Genomic DNA, 17,662 nt, shown 5'->3' on the forward strand with positions numbered 1-17,662 from the left:
TATACTGTGCATAAAGTGGACTTAAAACACCAACTCAACCTATCAGTCAATCATTGTTCAATCTCTTCATTTGTGCTTATATTTCCCCTTATCTCTATTTCCTTGTATTTTCCCTTGTAACGAGCCGCCCTGGATCGTACTTGGTTCGATGGGTCTATTGAGCCTCGGCTTCATACTCAGTATCGCTTCGGGGCTTGAGTCTCCTCGGCTCAAGGTTCGGGTTATTCCGGTTTCTTCAATCCTCGATGTAAGGTCCCTCGTAATTCTAGGTCAAAGGTTCTCAATGTACTTATAGATCTTGACCAAGATTCTATAAGCAATCGACAATCCTTTTTCCCACTAGGTTCTGTCGATATTCGGTTAAGTACCCAACTTCCTTTTCTCTTTTCAGCCTCTGACCAGAGAACTGAAAATTAATCCGTGACCACAGAATAAGAAAAGGTGTTCCCTGACCAGGGACACAAACGTTGACTACTAACAGTCTATCGACCGATCCCGAATTCTGGTATATCCTACGACAATCACAATCCTCTCAATTATATCTCCTTACCAGGAGCATAGAACCGAGAGAACATAAGCCTTCTGACCAGAAGAGCTAAGTAATTGTCCTAAAGATAATCCAGAATAAACTAATTCCTAGTAGCGACGTGGAAGTAAGCGCAGAATTACGGGTGTGAAAAGAAAAGGCGATAATACGACTTCCGTATTTATCTGGAGTTCGAATACAAAAGGCCACGGGCCACCGAGCTTCGCTGCTTATATAGCATTTCTCGGTGCCGTGAAGGATTTACCAACTTTTATCTTAACCCTAGAACACTACCGTGTTCCAATATTACAGTATAACTACCGCTACGTAAATTTTACGTACATGAAGAAATCTATTTTTAAAACAACCTCTACATCATGAAAACAAATTTCTATTCATTGTGAACATTATTTTGTTTATTTTTCCTTATATTGGATTTTTATTCTTCATTTTAAAATGTATAAGCATGGTTTTATTAAACATAGAATATCTTAAGAGAAGGTCTTGCTTGACAAGCCTGTTTGTACATTAAGAATGAAGGCGAGAAGTTCGAACAATGAAAAGCAAACAATAATAATATTCATAACGCTGTAAATAAGGAACAAATGCAATTTTAAAGTCTTACAAGAAAATAGTGCATGCTCCTAAACTTTTGTTTTCAAAATCTAAGTATCCAAATCGAATTTACAAATGTCAAAATTACGTGGAAGATACTTCTCGATTTACACAGCTACGTAAAATTGACGTACAGTGCACAACATAACAAACGAAATCAAGACGATCAGCGCTTGCACCCTCCTTATTACAGTGCTGCCTTATGTCCGACAGACAACTCGAGGCACTGCTAGGCAGAGGGGTGAGTGGGTAGGAGGTAGGGGAGAGATTTGAGCGCAAAGCATACGTAAATTTTACGTACGGTAGTGTTCAACAAATTGGCTTCCCACAGGAGCAGTACGTAGTTGTCATCCTCCTTTTCTTGTAGTTGCAGAAACTGCAATACTTTCTGTTCCCTTGTGACGTGGCTGCTACTGTACTTGTCTCTTCCTTCCCCAGTGCCTTCAAAATTGACTTTCTTAATTCCTGTGACAGTTCTGGATTTATTAGCCTTTGCTCCTGCCAGATTTTGGTCAAGTTCTCATGGAGGTGAAACATGAACTGAATTCGTGAGAATGGTCTCTTTTCTGAGTTGCCCTGATTGTTGTAGAAGTTGTGAGTGTGAATAATGTATCCATTGATGGCTGCGATGTTGATCATATTATAGAAAAATGAGATATTATAGAAAAATTCACGCAAATCTTACGTGAATACAAATGGCGTTATTACTACATGCACGTCAAAATTACGTGCAAGATTTTTCTTCTGTTACTAACGCTACGTATTATTGACGTACAGAGTCCCACATAACGCACAAACTAAAGACGTTCACTGCTTCCGCCCTCCTTACCACAGTGCTGCCACGCACCTGACAGAATGCCCGAGGAATACCATAGGTGGAGGGTAAGGTGGGTGCGATGTGGGAGGTAGGGGAGGGAATTGAGCGCGAAGCATACGTAAATTTTACGTACGGTAGTGTTCTAGGGTTAACATCAATTTTACATTACAATAAAATACATATTAATAAAATATCAATGAGGAACATAATTAGCTACATGCAGAAATTACTATTTTTAACCTTTTGTGAATATTAAATATGCAATATAATTTTAATTTTACACTCAGCATTTAATTTGACTAGGGAGTATGGCTTCTTCCAACTCCCCTCTCTCCCTGCAACGGCCTCGCGAAAAGACAACAAAGAAAAGAAAGAAAGTTTACAACGTTAAAATGTTAAGGATTTTTTTTTTTTAAATACAGGTTTTGTCTTGCGCGGGCATAACTTTCTTTTACCTTAACGTAACTAAATTCTGATTACACCGTCTTGCAGTAAAAGAATCAGGGATTAATATGATATTAGTTAAATTATTGTCCGCCAAGGGACACGACAGATATAGCGTGGGAAAGACAGCCTAATCTTTCGTCTTTTCCCCGGTTTCAACGTTTACATAAAGTTGAGTCTGCCTGGCTTCTACACAATAGCGATTGCTTTCTCGCATTGTTGTCACCGATAAAGAAATTCCAGTTCAGCTTGCTGGCAGAAAGAAAAAAACTCTTTGAACTTACATTTAACATCAGGATGTATAGTCTATATACGAGGTGTGTTTCACTTTTCTTGGTAATTAACCATTAACACACAAACATTTTAAGTACCAAACAAAGAAATATATTAAGTTTATATACACATTTGTAACGTGGAACTGCTACACGTTACAATTGCCCCGCTTCCTACGAGAAAATTTGAACAATTTTCTCTTTCACAGAAAAATTGTGAAAATTTTCAAACTTCACTTAATGTTCATAGCAATTCACTGGCATCTCTTTTGGTTCCACACTAGTCACAAGAAATCTGGTTTTCTCCGAGTATTTCTCTTCGTCGTTCCTGGGAACAGGTGAACTTCTTTAAGTTCTGTTAGATGACTCGATCTACAGGCTCCTTTTCTAAGCGGAACGGAACTTAAGCAAGATTCCTATTTGAACCTTGGTTAGTGGGAACTACTGGAGCACTCCAATAGTACTGACGAGTCTGCTCAAGCGCTTGTTGTTGTTCAAAGGTCCTCGGGAACTCTGACTCATGTGTCTGAGACCCCGAAGTTGTGAATTGCCCGTTAGGAAAATCATAGGTTCTTCTTCGAGGAGAAGATGCTGAGTTTCTTCTTCTCTCGATGTAACCTCCTTCTGGTGCTCTCGTTTCGGGATCAGATCTGGGCTCTGGTATATTAGGCCGACTCCTATACCACGTCCTTCCTCCAAATTCCCTAGTTTGACGGTAACCATTATTACGTGTCATTGGTTCCTCGTGGTTACGGACGTCGTTGTTAAAGTTTCTCCCCGCAGGGCCGTGGTTTTCTCGGACGACTTGTCTTACTGCTGTATTTCTCTGCAGTGGTTGCTGGTTTCTAAACCTTCCATTATTACTGTTCCCAGCTTCATTTCTCTTGAACCAATCTGCTCTCCAGCTTTCGGACTCTTCATTCACTTCATATCTTTTCAGAAACGCTGCTAACTCTTCCATTGTCTTCGGTGGGTTAACGAGGCAAAGCTGTCTGACTTTATAAGACATCTGTCTAATTATCATATTCACGACTTCACTTTCTATGAGTACTGGAGAAAGATTCTTAAAACCAGCATAGATTCCCCACGCATACTCTTCCATGGTTTGACCCTGGCCTTTATAGTACTTTCTATTTCTCAAGACGTCCAGTTGTCTTTGTTTTGCTTCCTCTGAAGCAAATGTAGCAGTAAACTTTTTACAAAACCCATTGTAGTCCCTAAACTCTTCGTAATGGGCCTAGAACCAATGCTCGGCTTGTCCGGTAAACAATCTGGATAGTAACTGGAGACGATATTTCTCTGGAACTTGCATGAGCTCAAAGTTAACACTTAGTTCCTTCAAATACTTCTGTGCACTCTGAGCTTCAATGTTACCACTGAACTTAGGGAGTTGATTTAAGTCGGATATCCGAGGTAATTTTCCATATCGTCCTTCGATCCTTTTATCAAATTCCGAATCTAAAGAAGATGGAGTTGAGTACCTTCCGCGTCTTCGCCTCTTATGATGAATCCTTCCCGGTGGTCTTTCGTCCTCAGAGGAGGAATCACAAGAAGTTCTCTTCCGATTTTTTTCTCTTTTCGACGTTTTTCTAAACCTACCAGCATCAGTGTTACCACCAATGGAGGTCACCATTTTACTGTCATTAATTATTTCTTCCAAACCATGAACATTTGGATCTTCCACTGTGGGCCTAACATTATTCTTCCTTGAGATCTTTCTCTTACTTGGAGGTCCGCGTGCACCTTCACACCCGGCGTAATCTGACGTCTCTTCAGCTGACTGATGGTTATCAAAGCCATAAGGTGACTTAACAGCGGTTTCTCGTTCAGATGGATCTACGATAAGTCCTTGAAGTCTGTCTCTCAGGGAGCATATGTTTTGTTCCACGTTTAATTTCAGCTGACGTAACTCGGTGGCCACACAAATGTTATTCCTTTTAATGTTATTAACTTCTTCACGAACGCTGGTTATATTGTGGGTTACTTCCTCGCGGAAGCTGGAAATACTAGTATTTATCTCTTCACAAAAAGAGGAAACCTTACTCTCTCCTTGACGTAGTTCTTCACCAAAATTTTCTAACCTCTCAAAGCACTCAGCAACCTTAGAACTTACTTTCTCATTTTTCCCTAGATAAGCAGTCATTTGTTCCTTAATCTCGGTTACACTCACTCCCAGAGAGTCCATGGAACGAGTAATCCCTTCTATTTCACGCTCTCGCTCAACTGTAAGCGTTGTGTGGAGTACCTCCCACTTCTCATTATTTTGGGACTGTTCCTTCCTTAGAGTTTCATGCAGCTGTTTCCACCGTTCTTCATTTTCAGATCTATCAACTTGTCGTTTTCTTTCTTCTTCTGCTTTCTCTTCTTGTCGTTTTCTTTCTTCTTCGGCTTTCTCTTCTTGTCGCTTTCTTTCTTCTTCTACTTTCTCTTCTTGCCGCTTTCTTTCTTCTTCTGCTTTCTCTTCTTGCCGCTTTCTTTCTTCTTCTGCTTTCTCTTCTTGCCGCTTTCTTTCTTCTTCTGCTTTCTCTTCTCTTAATATACTCCAGAACTGTTGCCACCTGTTCTCTTCAGCGATTTTTTTAGCTTTCTCTTCCGCCTTCCGAGCTTTCACCTCTGCAGCCTTTTCTATTTGACGTTTTCTCTCTTCTTCTGCTTTTTCTTTCTTTCTTTTCTTCTCTTCCATTTCGGACCAAACTGTCAACCACGGAGGAAGTTCAATAGCAGGTTCCTTATTCTCATCTTCATCGCCCTTGCAACCTTTACACCGGACGGCATCTAAATTTTGCCCTTCCACGGATTCAGCCTCAAATTCACAAACAAAATGCTTCCACTTGCTGCAGGAAATGCACCTAAATGCCCCCTTATGTTCATCTTGATCGGAGCAACAATCAAATTGCAAAATTCCGTGTTGCTCTACAATCGTCGGCAATGAATTGCGTTTAGACTTTCTTGTTGCCATCTCGATGTTTCGTAACTTCAGAAGAACTACCGGATATGTACTTCGAGCCCCAAACGTTGCAGCGCCACTTGTAACGAGCCGCCCTGGATCGTACTTGGTTCGATGGGTCTATTGAGCCTCGGCTTCACACTCAGTATCGCTTCGGGGCTTGAGTCTCCTCGGCTCAAGGTTCGGGTTATTCCGGTTTCTTCAATCCTCGATGTAAGGTCCCTCGTAATTCTAGGTCAAAGGTTCTCAATGTACTTATAGATCTTGACCAAGATTCTATAAGCAATCGACAATCCTTTTTCCCACTAGGTTCTGTCGATATTCAGTTAAGTACCCAACTTCCTTTTCTCTTTTCAGCCTCTGACCAGAGAACTGAAAATTAATCCGTGACCACAGAATAAGAAAAGGTGTTCCCTGACCAGGGACACAAACGTTGACTACTAACAGTCTATCGACCGATCCCGAATTCTGGTATATCCTACGACAATCACAATCCTCTCAATTATATCTCCTTACCAGGAGCATAGAACCGAGAGAACATAAGCCTTCTGACCAGAAGAGCTAAGTAATTGTCCTAAAGATAATCCAGAATAAACTAATTCCTAGTAGCGACGTGGAAGTAAGCGCAGAATTACGGGTGTGAAAAGAAAAGGCGATAATACGACTTCCGTATTTATCTGGAGTTCGAATACAAAAGGCCACGGGCCACCGAGCTTCGCTGCTTATATAGCATTTCTCGGTGCCGTGAAGGATTTACCAACTTTTATCTTAACATCAATTTTACATTACAATAAAATACATATTAATAAAATATCAATGAGGAACATAATTAGCTACATGCAGAAATTACTATTTTTAACCTTTTGTGAATATTAAATATGCAATATAATTTTAATTTTACACTCAGCATTTAATTTGACTAGGGAGTATGGCTTCTTCCAACTCCCCTCTCTCCCTGCAACGGCCTCGCGAAAAGACAACAAAGAAAAGAAAGAAAGTTTACAACGTTAAAATGTTAAGCAATTTTTTTTTTTAAATACAGGTTTTGTCTTGCGCGGGCATAACTTTCTTTTACCTTAACGTAACTAAATTCTGATTACACCGTCTTGCAGTAAAAGAATCAGGGATTAATATGATATTAGTTAAATTATTGTCCGCCAAGGGACACGACAGATATAGCGTGGGAAAGACAGCCTAATCTTTCGTCTTTTCCCCGGTTTCAACGTTTACATAAAGTTGAGTCTGCCTGGCTTCTACACAATAGCGATTGCTTTCTCGCATTGTTGTCACCGATAAAGAAATTCCAGTTCAGCTTGCTGGCAGAAAGAAACAAACTCTTTGAACTTACATTTAACATCAGGATGTATAGTCTATATACAAGGTGTGTGTTTACTTTTCTTGGTAATTAACCATTAACACACAAACATTTTAAGTACCAAACAAAGAAATATATTAAGTTTATATACACATTTGTAACGTGGAACTGCTACACGTTACACCCTTTCGTCCTCCATCTCAAACCTTCCACTTACTTTTCTCCCTTTTTCTTTGCTTCATCCTTCTCTATATCTTTCTTTATACTTCTCTTTAACTTTCTCTTTCTCCTTTCTCTGTTTCTCATTCTCTATACCTTGCGCTGTACTTGTCTTTCTCTTTCTCCATCACTTGCTTTGTACTTGTCTTTCTCTTTCTCTATCCCTTGCTTTGTATTTGTCTTTGTCTTTCTTTGTTCCTTTCTTTGTTTCACTTTGTTTCTTTGCTTGTGTTTCTGCTTCGGTTTATTTGTCTCTTTTTCATTCATTCTTCCCAATTTATTTCTCCATCTTTTTATGTCTTACTTTGTGCCTTTCTCTTTTTCTATCTTTTCCCTTCTTCTCATTCTCTGTCACGTATCAATTCACACGTTCTTATCTTTCTCTCTGTGATGAACATAACCATGTGTAGACAAGAGTTTCGACTGGTCACTTGAAGAGGTTCTTTAACAGATCGATTTAAAGTGTGTGGGTTTGGTCATTGAGACTGTGCAGTCTAAGACCCTTTGTGAATAACTGATATATGCTATGAGTCGCAGGTTTATATTTTCCTCATATCCATTCATTTGCTATACTTATATACACAAAAGTTCTCAAACATATTTTTAGTATTGTTTAAAGCACTAGACACTGGATAATGTCCAATTAATCTTGAATGCCAATGTAAAACTATTGTCATTAAACTAACAAGGGTCTGGGGTCTGTACTCACAGTCACAGTCCCCTGTGACACTGGTGTTGGGTTCTGTCCATGTGTGTTCCTTATTCTTCTTTGAATAATTTCAGGGGTGTAAGGTGTAAGCCTCTTCACAAGACCCAGAAATATCAACCTCACTTCCACGTAGTACACCCAGGACGGCCTTCTACAGAGTAATGAGGCCCTTGCGTCTGGACCCATGGCCAGCAAATTCCTCTATGGGAATTGTGTGTGGTTCATATGTTTTTTCCGATGCTCCCTTCATCAATTTCATCTTATCACCATTCATCTTCATCTTCGCAGTTAGCGTAAAGTGTCAGAAACGCGAAATAAATTAAATCAAATTATTCATTTCATCAATTGCACCAAATCACCATTAATGTTCGTAGTCGAGACTAGCGAAAAGTGACAGAAAAGTGACGTAAAATAACCAAATCAATCAATCACGTAAATATTCTGAAATAGGTAAGGCAAGGAAAAATATATGAATCGAGAGAAATCGCAAGTTTTGTCAACTAAGGATGCGAATTTTTTATTAGAAAAGTTGCTCTGCAAGAGAACATCGGAGCGTTCCTTATATAAATCCCCACGAAATTTTTCCAGGAGGAAGATTTCGTCTGATGGAAGAGACAAGCATGCTTTAACGGATTCCGACATGTGTCTTTATTACTTTCTGAAATACGGTTCCCGTCAAGCCTGCTCAATGTTCTCGTGGGCTGTGAAGATGTTATCTTTTAGTGAAACTCCTGCTTAAAATTGAGAAGCGAACGCACGCCCGGAATAAAATACAAACTTGTTCTTCCTTGATAAGTCTTTTGCACCAGCCACGAACTCAAGGAATTCCACACTAATGCCAAAAGACTTGCTCCGACGACATTTCTCTCTAGATTTTCCAGTCGTGATACGATTAAACTAGCTTATATGTGATTCTATTGACGTACTTTTCAAAGAATACTCAGGGAGTCGAACTGGAGATTTATTTAAGTCAATTGGTGGAGAAATTACCACTATTTTGTCTTCTAGTGTTTCCTTCAGTGTAACAAATCTACTATTTCACTGTTCTATCACTAGACGTTCTGTCGACCTCCATGGCGAGTGGTTAGGACAGCGCGCTACGACTCCAGGGAGCCTCGGCTCGAATCCACGCTTGCGCATGTGTGTTCTTTGTGAGTGCCCCTTCATCAATTTCATCATATCATCCCTCATTCTCAAAGTCACAATTTGAATAAAGTGGCAGGAACGCGACATAGAAAAGTAAATAAACAAACATTAGATCCGAGTTATGAAATTATATTTTTGAGGAGGCCATAAGATACCTCATACGTAGTCCTCGCAGTTCAAACATTTACGATATTCAAATTGAAAAAAACAAGCTCACAATTCATCATATGTTGTAGATAATTTTAACGTGACAATAATGTGATAACATTTATTACATTATCTTCCGAATTATGTTAAAATACCTGCAGCTGTATGCAATAAACTTTCAACACTTGTTTTAATTTAAGAGATCATGTCTTTTTAACAAATTACTGGCCAATTTCTTTTCGACTTTTATCTTGAAATTCTTGATTTTTCATCTACTGGTACTCCTTGTATCTATGAAATGCAAAATTTTGACGATCGATCAGTTTTAATAGTTTTTTAACGTATGAAATATCATACACTGGGCACAAAGGGTTACAAATACACGTTACTACCATAGTTGAGGACTAAAATTGGTAAACGTTGTAAGTGTCAAAAGCGAAAGTGATGGGAAATCGCATCGTTCCGCACATCAGCCCGTAAGAACGTTCACACTACTGACCTATTTACACGACCTTTGAACTACTTAGCGGGCTACCAGCCGCTTTTCACGTTTACTATATTGTTTCCTCCTTCCATTATTTCATTATTTTATTACCGAGGTGTAAGTAAGAAAAGGTACTAGCGAGAGGTTTAGTAACAAGGCTCAGACCATTCTATGTTTGGAGAGACGCCTCCGTCCTCCAGGTACATACCTGCGCTGTCTTCCTCGATGTACACACACCAAAACCAAATCCAATACTGATCCCGAAATTCCCTTCCGATCTTCTCAGATCGGTTCGGTAGCTTCGCTATACAAATTCCAATACCTGTCGATTCATATCCGTCTGTCAGGCTGGTACCTTTCCACGGACGAGGCAAGTAATGGAATTTGTAAGGTCTGCATTTTAAACCGACGAGAACATCCTGTCTCCGTAATGTTTCGTTTCAAGTACACCTTCTAATTTTTACCTACAAGTCAACATACCTCCCTGTCAAGAAGCGTCATCTCCGATGGTCGCTTGTCTGAGTGTATCATTTATTGGTTCATACATGTTAGAAATTCCTTTGAAACGATATAGTAGTACATCAAGAAACTATCAAACCTGGTAAGCAGAAAACTTTTACCAGTACCAATCCATAATACTTATTATTATGCATAAATAATGCATAAACAACTAAATACCCATTAAGAACCAAAAAGCAGTAAGTTGATTAACTAAACATATGAATATGAAATTAGTATAGTTCATTATAATACATAACCATAACCATTACCAGCACAATAGTTTTTTTTTGTTTTGTTTTACGATGTTTTTGTCCCTTAAATTGATTATTTTAATATGACGTTATCACTGGTGTTCTTGGCATCGACAATGAAAACGTAAATCATGATGCACTATACACTATCCTGGAACCAAAGTTTATAATTATTTACAAATCTGAATGAAAAAATATTCACTTTTGATAAGGCATAGTTTACACTGCATGCCATAATTACACTATGTAATCACTTAGATAATATTCACCGTTTAAACACATTGTGTTCAAACCTTAAGGGTTCAATACGACATTATTTCGTATCATTGTGTTTATTTTCACTTAATCACGTTGTTTTATCATTTTGAAAGTACCAGTTTCTTCTAAAAGAATTCACGCAATGATTGCAGATCAGTATCATTTCGATTGCCCGTGTTCTGAACTGTTCACGTTTGTCCATGCATAGAAATGTATCTGACTTCGTAGCACAATTGAAACGAACCTAGTTCCTGTACTTTATGTAGTCTATTGGGACTTCACTAGGGACTGAAGTGGTGAACTTGGCGTTTCCAGTTCCTCGAACTTCTGCATTTTCACACCTTGTTGTAACTTGTAATGATTGATGACACCTGGGCAGCTGGGATGCTCTGGTGAATTGGTATTTGGAACATGTAATGCTACTAATTGGTCCTGCTGGGAAGGATTTCCAAGTTCGTGAAATACTTGCCTGCTATACTAAGGTGTTGTAAGCTGGGAATCAGATCACAGTGGGAGAATCACATGTTGTCCTAGGTGAGAAACGTCTTACACTTCTTCTCCAACTTCCGCAACTGGGACAGAAGGTTCTTCTTGGATGCATTGTCCTGTCTTAGCAGTATCAATTTGAATGTAATAGACACACATTCAATGAGTGCTGTTCCTTCTTTGTCCTGTCCAAATAAAGTGTAGCCTCCGGGAACATTCGTCTTGACTTGTCTTTCATCTTTCTGTTTACCAATACGGCAAGTCCATCGTCCATCAAAATATGGGGGGGGGGGGATGCTCCGAAATTGGAGTTAAATCTGGAGTTGTATTCTGTAGAAGGTGGAAGACGATTTGGCAGCGTTGGTCCTCGAGTTTTCCTCTGTCGATCTTCGACGATGCTCTGGTGTTGTAGGTACCTGTTAGAGGTGGTTTGAGGCATTGAAAGGAAGGAGAAAGAGAAAATAAGGATAGGAATGTAGTAATTGGACATACACCAATCGACATGTACTCAGTCAATTGTAGGGCGGCTTTAGAAGTTCACTGTCTGCCTGCTGGACAGGGTGTCTAATCCATTGGCTAAGTGCAAGTCGGTGGTGATGTGCCTTAACAGATACTGTCAAAGTGATGTGATGGGATATCGATACAAGATTGTTTAGCCAGCGCTTTGGAAGAAGAAGGAATAGGGGGTGGTGCCGTTGATGGTCTGATATGTCTATTTTGTGCTATTCTTACAGGAATGATTTGTTCTTCATTTGTGACATTTATACTGCGAACTTGAGGGGTAGGTTTTTGTCGACTGGTTGTTTGTTGTGCAAGGGGACGACAACAAAAACAGGATTTAATTATACGAACAAAACATGCCATAATTAATAAAAATAAGATAGTCCCTACAATTATTAAAGATATCGCTGTTGCTGTATGAGATGCAGTTTATTATTATGATTATTATTGCAATGAAACACAATAATTATCAATCTTTATAAAAATTAATTCATTTACTGTTCTCACTCATATGTATTATGAGGAATTCGTTATATATATGGAATTACCAGAATTCCAGAAATTGTGTACTAATGGATATCAGATACGCTCAAGTGCGCACTATACTTAAATGGCTATCTATGAAGATAAAACCTGTCCCTAGTATCATTAAACTTCACATAAGTGAAATATTATTATTGCGAGCGTAAATTCATACATACTGTATATAAATATAACTTGTGCACTATTTCATTTAAATTATAACAGGAGTGTATACTCTGCAAAAAAACGTATGTATATTGTTGTAGAGAATTTACACTAAATATCTTAATGCTCGTTATTCTCGTAATGTTCTAATGGCTCTATATATAAGTTTCTTGCATAATCGTGTTTCACTGTAATCTTCGAATGCAGATGATGTGAGTTTTGGAGAAACTGCTTACATGCGAAACTTCTGTCACTTCTGCTAGTTGCTTGTTGTTAGTTTGATGTCACTTTCAGGATGACGTCACGCTACTTCGTTCCTTGGCCGCTGTAATAGGAGATGTACGTGTTTTGTTGATATCGCTCTCTTCCAAGTCGAGGAGGCGAGTGTTGCAATCTTCATGAAAAGAAACCAGTTTTTTCAACGAATGACAGTTTGGCGTGGTTATCACGAAACTCTATTTTTGAAGAGGACAGTTCCTGTATATTTTGATAAGATTTAACAAAATAAATGCATTTAGGTTTTAATTAAACATGGATGCTTCGATTAGACTGCTTGTTTTGTAGCGTCGCTTTTCTTCCCCTTTGACTAATCGCGACGATGACGATGAAATGATGGAATGACAACGTTTTTTCCCATTTGACTTTCTGTGGAATTATGTCCCTTTGACTTCTGTCTCTTCGGATTCTAACTGTTCTGCAGACATTTCGTCGATGTTATCATTTTCTTCTTGTATTTTCTCCTTTTCTTCGAAGAAGGGTTTGATTCTTGTTATGGAAAATGTGTCGATTTTATCTTTTCCTCGACTGTCCTTGTAGCTTATTCGTACGCTGTTGGCATTTTCCATTTCAAGAACTGTACCATGTATTTTGAAGTAATTTGCGAAGTGCTTAGGTACATTTCGTTTCGGAACTGTGTCTAAAATTAGCACTTTTTGTCCAGGTTGAAATTCAACATGCCGTGTGTGTTGGTCTGAGTACTTTTTCTGTGTTTTAAATTTCTTCTGGAGATTTTCCTGTGCTTGTTCACGCATCGCTTGCAATATGTCTAGGCGTTCCTTGTTAGAGTGCTGCAACGAATTTGGATCTATTCCTAGCAATGAATCCATCGCATTCTTTGGTTCGTAACCGTACATAAGGTAATGTGGAGAATATCTTGTTCCTGTGTGTACTTCTGAATTTATCGCAAACGTTATGGCCGAGAGATACAGATACCACTGTGCACATTTTTTCATTACATACGGTCTCAGCCTTTGCTTTAATTTCTGAATATGTCTTTCGGCGAGTCCAACTGTTTCGTGGAAATCTGTGTTTGCGAATCTGAGTCTGACGTTCAATATTTGACTCAATTGTTCCATGATTTTTGAAGTGTGCGCTGGTGCACGATCAAGCGTGATGTTGTCTGGCACACCAAATCGCAAAATGATCTGTTCCATTAATGCATTGGCAATAGTTTCGGCGTCAACTGAAGGTATAGATGTCGTTACCATGTACCTGGTCGCTTGATCTACGCAGATGAGAACGTAGCGATGTCCGTGGTTGGCTGTGGCCTGCAGTGGACCGCACGTGTCGATGACCCACTTCCTGGCTGGGGTGGCGATCGGTTCGAACGTCTGAAGGGTGAGCTTCTTTGGTCCGAAATCTCTCTTCGACATCTGGCATTCGAGGCAACTTTTTGATTTCATGTACACCCATCGTTTTAATCCTGGGAAGTAAAATCTTTTCCTGAAATTTTCATACGTGGAAGATGGTGAAGCGTGAGCTGCATTGTATTCACTGCAATGAATCTTCTCGAAAATTTAATCTTTTAATTTGTGTGGGATGCACAAGAGAAGTTCCTCTGTCTTGTTGTATCGATGACGTCTGTACAGTTTGTTGTCTTTGATGACGTAATACTGTGCTGCTCGTACTACGCCTGGATCTTGCATCGGATCGTTGTTGATGACTTTAATAATAGGGCCGAATAATGGATCTTCTTCATGATGTTGTCGAATGCTGAAGTTTTCGTCTTCTAGGTGGAAAATTAGTTCAGGGTTGTCTTCACTGTCGGCAGGAGCTTCATCTGCTGGATAGCGGCTTGAAGTGTCTACAAGGGCATTTTCTGATGACTTGACATGTTTCACATCGAAGGAAAACTGCTGTAGTTCCAGAGCTCTTCGTGCCAATGGACCTGTCAAATTTGATGCTTGTCGTAAATATGATATGGAGTGATTATCAGTTATTAAAGTGAAATGGCTGTTTAGCAAATAATATCTAAACGCTTTTACTCCATAGACCACTGCGAGAAATTCTAGTTCAAATATTGATTTCTTCTTCTCTGTGTCGGTTAATCTGCGGCTCGCGAAGGCAACAGGGTGGCGTGAGCTTCCGTCTTCCGAATCTTGCCAAATGCTGGCTGCGAGGCCAATTGTAGACGCATCGGTGATGAAGTAGGTCTTCTTGTTTTGAGAATACGGTTTGAGAACGGGAGAACTGAGAATTTTATCCTTTAGTTCATCGAACTCTTTCTGGTGCTGCTCTGTCCACGTGAACGGAACGTTCTTTTTCAAAAGTTTATATATGTTATCCGCTAAAAATGAGAATCCGGACACATATTTCCTAATGTAAGAACAAAGTGCTAAGAAGCTCTTCACGTGTTTCTTATTGTTAGGTGTTGGAAAATTCTTGATTGAATTAATGATTTTGTCGGAAATTTTCATCCCTTTCGCAGAAAGAAGATGTCGCAAAACGATGGTTTCTGAAAATGCGAACTTACATTTCTTTATTCCAACTGTCATGTTTGCTTTCCTAATCCTATCAAATATTTGTTGAATTAGGGAGAAATTCTCTTCAAAAGTGGAAGTTGCTATGCACAAATCATCTAAGTAGGTGGCTACTTGATTGTCGGGAAGACCACTAAATACTATGTCCATTTGTCTATTCATAAAACTACTGGATGTCTTCATGCCCATAGGTAAACATTTATAACGGAATGAACCACAACCTGGAATTGCGAAGCTCGTAACTGGACGTGATTCTTCTGATATTGGAATTTGAAAATAAGCTTGAGCCATGTCCAATGTAGTGTAAAGAAATTTGCCCGCAAGACGTGCTAAAATGTCATTGCAATCTGGAGTGGGGTATGAAACATTGTATATTACTTTATTAATTTCTGAAAAGTCTGAAACTAGTCTGTAGGTTCCATTTGGTTTCTTAACTAAGAATATGCGATGACGAAATGGTGAGTTTTCACAAGGTTCAATGATCTGTTGTTCTTGAAGTCTTGTTATTTCATTTTTCATTTTTTCCCTTAAATTGATGGGTATGGGAATTTGCCTAGCAAATGGAGGAACACATTCAGCAACATCTATGTGTGCTTCCATTGCGTTTGTTTTAGAAAAGCACTCAGGATTCCAATACATGATATCTGCATAATTGTAAACTAAATTTTGAATTTTGAGCTTTTGGTCTTCTGTTAGTTCTGGATTTATATCAATTTGTTTAACGTCATAAAATTTCCTATGTTTAGTGAGTCGTTTTAAGGTTTCCTGGTCTAAATTTGCATCACCTTGCTCGAATGAATGATGTACTTTATGACCACTATTTGCATTCGCATTGACGTTCGTGTCATAAATTTCAGAAATTATTTGGTTACTTCCTGCTGAACCAATTGGAGTGTTTTTCTGTATTACTAACGGATGATTTTTTGTGTTTGTTAGCAAAATGTGGGGTTCTTCTTCATTAACCAATGCATAAGGTGCTAAAACATCTAATGAGTCCAACAATTCTTTATTCGGTTCAAATGTGTTATATTTAGTCCCAATCTGGATGTTTTCTAGCCGTAGTTTTACATAAGTTGAGGATTTCGGTTTTAATGTTATTTTATGTTTTGCTACAAATGTTGAACTTTGATTTAAATCTAACATTTGAAATATTTGATCAGGAATGGTGTGTACTTTGCTTTCGTCACTGGAAAATTTTCATTTTGGTGAATACCCTAATCTCTGCAATGAGATCGTATTATCTCCTAACGATATATTTGCTTTATGTAGATTTAAAAAATCTGTGCCCAAAATTGCATACGGGAATTTTGTATTAGCTATTCTGAACGCTATTCTGAACGCCCCTCCAGGGAACGCCGCCTTAAAGTAGCACTGACCGTGCGGGCGGAGGGGTTTGCGTGCTTTGTTGAGGCTGAGAGCTATGCCAGCGGTAGATTTTCTACCAGCAGGGTCACCCATGCTGGACAGGTCTCAGAAGAGAAGCCAGACTAAGGCGTTCTGCAACGTCCCATCTTACCTAGTATATCCTATCCCAATATTCCTACCCAGTCCCAAACAAACAAATGCGAACATCTGCATCTGTGTCCCACATTGTGGAGTGGCAAGTGCCAAGGCCTAAAGATGGCAGCCCCATCATGGCACTCGGGGTCAGAGGGCCAATAACCCACTACCCTTAAAATAGATTATTAAAGAAACCAAACGAGGAAATAGCCGGACGGACAAACTGTTGACGACCTTTGGACTTAAAAAGAAAACTGTAGTAGGGTTTTGGAATGTTAGAACATTATATGAGGCAGGAAAATTGCAACAAGTAGAAGCAGAAATGGAGAAATATAAGTTGGACATCCTGGGAATGAGCGAAGTGCGTTGGAATGAATTTGGAGAAATGAAAACATCTAGTGGTATGACATTCCTCTATTCAGGTAGACCAAATGAAGATGATGAACATCGTAATGGAGTAGGCATACTCGTAAACAAGAAGACTGCTCGAAGTATATTGGACTGGAAGCCTGTATCTGAACGAATAATTATGGTCAGATTACAGGCAAAGGTTAGAAATTTGAGCATCATACAATGCTATGCACCTACAAACCAAGCAGAAATAGAAGAAAAGCAAGAGTTCTACAAGGAATTACAAGACACTATAAATAGGGTTAAGAAGAAAGATGTTATTATTGTAATGGGCGATTTAAATGCTAAAATTGGCTCAGAAAATGTTGGACTGGAGCAAGTGATTGGCAAGCATGGTCTAGGTGATAGAAATGAAAATGGGGAAATGTTTGTAGATTGGTGTGCCTCAAATGAAATGACTATTGGAGGTACACTATTTGCACATAAAAATATACATAAGATCTCTTGGGTATCCCCAGATCATAGAACTCAAAATCAGATTGATCATATAGCTATAAGTAGGAAATGGAGAACATCTTTATTAGATGTGAGAAGTAAACGTGGAGCAGACATTAGCAGTGATCATCATCTTATGGTAGCCAGTTTTAGGGTAAAAATTATGGCCGCAAAGGAGAAATTTAATAAACAAAGCACAAAGTTTGATATTGGAAAACTACAGAATAATAGT

The sequence above is a fragment of the Lepisma saccharinum genome, chromosome 27 (genome assembly GCF_977018435.1).
Source record: "Lepisma saccharinum chromosome 27, izLepSacc3.1, whole genome shotgun sequence".
Classification (NCBI taxonomy): Eukaryota; Metazoa; Arthropoda; class Insecta; order Zygentoma; family Lepismatidae; genus Lepisma; species Lepisma saccharinum.